The sequence below is a fragment of the Magnolia sinica genome, chromosome 4, assembly GCF_029962835.1.
Source record: "Magnolia sinica isolate HGM2019 chromosome 4, MsV1, whole genome shotgun sequence".
NCBI classification, from domain to species: domain Eukaryota; kingdom Viridiplantae; phylum Streptophyta; class Magnoliopsida; order Magnoliales; family Magnoliaceae; genus Magnolia; species Magnolia sinica.
The window spans coordinates 46,451,940-46,454,160 of NC_080576.1; positions in this window are offsets into that span (position 1 = coordinate 46,451,940).

The following is a 2,221-nucleotide window of genomic DNA, read 5'->3' on the forward strand; positions in this document are numbered from 1 at the left end:
CATAGTAGAGGACATATTGAAAATGCATTGGTTGCGGTTATCTCTACGGTTATAATCCGTAGCAATAGATACCAGGCTTTTTTTTTCCCTATTGTAATCCCTATCGCCTTTGTGGGTCTTTTTATGAGGTATGTGTTATATCCAAACTGTCCATCTATTTGGCGAACTCATACTAATGCTTGGGAAGAAAAATAAGATAGATTTAGCTATCAAGTGGACCACACTGTAAAAGGCAGTGAAAGATTGAACGTCTACCATTGAAACCCTTTTAGGGGTCTCAAAAGTTTTGGATCATTACGAAATTTGTTTTTCCTCTTCATCCAGGTCTTTGTGACATTATGAATAGATTGGATGGAAAATAAATGTTATGGTGGGCCCTACAAAAGTTTCTACGGTGAAAATCAATTTTCTGCTGCTCTTTGTGGTGTGGTCCAGTTGCTCTTTGGATATGATTTTTTTTGCTTGGATAATGCTCCGAAATGATCTCGAAATATGGATGAACGTTGTGGATATAATAAATACATAACTGTGGGGCCCATGTCACGTTGATCTCTTTTGAACCGTTCGTATAACACGAGTTCGAGGAGCGTCAGCGCTCGCCTTCGAGCAGCGGCCGGTCCGCTTGAAGTAAGAAGCAGGGGCATTTTCGACCTTTGGCAAGCCATCCGTACAGCTGGGGCGTATTCTCGCAAGGGAAAATAAGGTGGGCTTGGTCTCGTAAATAAATGGGTCGTACAGTCGCAAATTTCTCGTTGACTAAAGAGAGTGCTCCAGTGCTCGGAGATCACTATAAGATATAGTGCTCTCAGTTTCATTGGGATAATTAGAAAATCAAATACACTTATCCAAACTGTTCATTAGGTCCATAGAAAATCTCATATGTTACCATGAAAAATTGAAACCGATCGGATAAAAATTAACCATTGATCAAATTTCAAATATAATGGATGGTTAAGGATGTTTACAAACAAAATAGGTCCAGTCAACAATTGATCCATCTATCTTTTAGTTCCCATTATGGATTTATTATGATTCTAAAAAATTACTTCTGTAAGGTGATCATAACCATAAGATCTATGGCTTGGAAAAGGTATGTCTATTAAAAAATATGGCCAAATAAAGGAAGGATCAGATCATCTGATCAGTACAAGTTTTGTAATGTATCCCAAAACATGCTTTCTAGACTTAATAGACAGTTCAGATCAATCGATTAATCAGTCTAAATGCCCTGAGAGTTCTGGACCATTTTTCTTGACTAAAATACCCTACGAATAGCAATAATCCACGATGGCAGTTTTAGTGGCGCCTGTGACGCAGAAGAAACGGTACGAAAAGGGTTCCCTAGACATTTAAAGGGTCATCATGGTCATTTAAATAAATTAGAGAAAAACATTGATTCTCTGGCAGTAGGTGGCCCACCCACATGCATGCACGTAGCGTCTTTCCACATTGCATACAACTACATAAGGCCAAACCGTCCAAATCCTGCCCACTGCAAATGAACATTGTCTGTTGAATTTGGACCGTTGCATACAACTAGTTGCTTTCTTACATTCATATGATGGTGAAGATCCTTGATTGGTGAGATTTTCTCCAGATAGGGTATACACTGTGGCATTCTATATGAACAGTCAGGATCTCATCATGTGATGCCGCAGAACGATTATCCTTTCAGCGTGCATCTTTGGGACCATGATGAATCAACAATGGGGTCCACAATTTAGATGGATTGGATTTATTTAAATGCATGCCACGTATACACTGGCGATCTGCATGACTATATATGGTCGTAGGAGCCCAGCCACTTTTTTTTTTTTTTTTTTTTTGAGATTCATGAAAGTCTTATTATGAATTGACTAAAACATTCTATATTGACCATCTAATCCCATGCAAGTGAGAGAGAGAGAGAGAGGGGGGGAGAGAGAGAGAGAGGGTGGTGCATGTGGGGTCCACATGGGAGAGAGATGAAAAGGTAGTTTTCGTGGCGTCCACTTGATTTGTTTGCTTGGGATTATTGAAGTCGTTTGCGTGAAATGCATGAAAGCCACCAAATCTGGAGAGAATACAACACACTTTTATAAAGTGGGAAAAATAATGGTAGAGGTGGGCTCATATGATACTTGTGGCCGTACCAGGTTGTTATGGGTCCACGTAAAATATGAATAAAATCCACACCGTTCATAAGAGGCATCCTTCCATGTTTGGGCTACGGCCCAAAAAT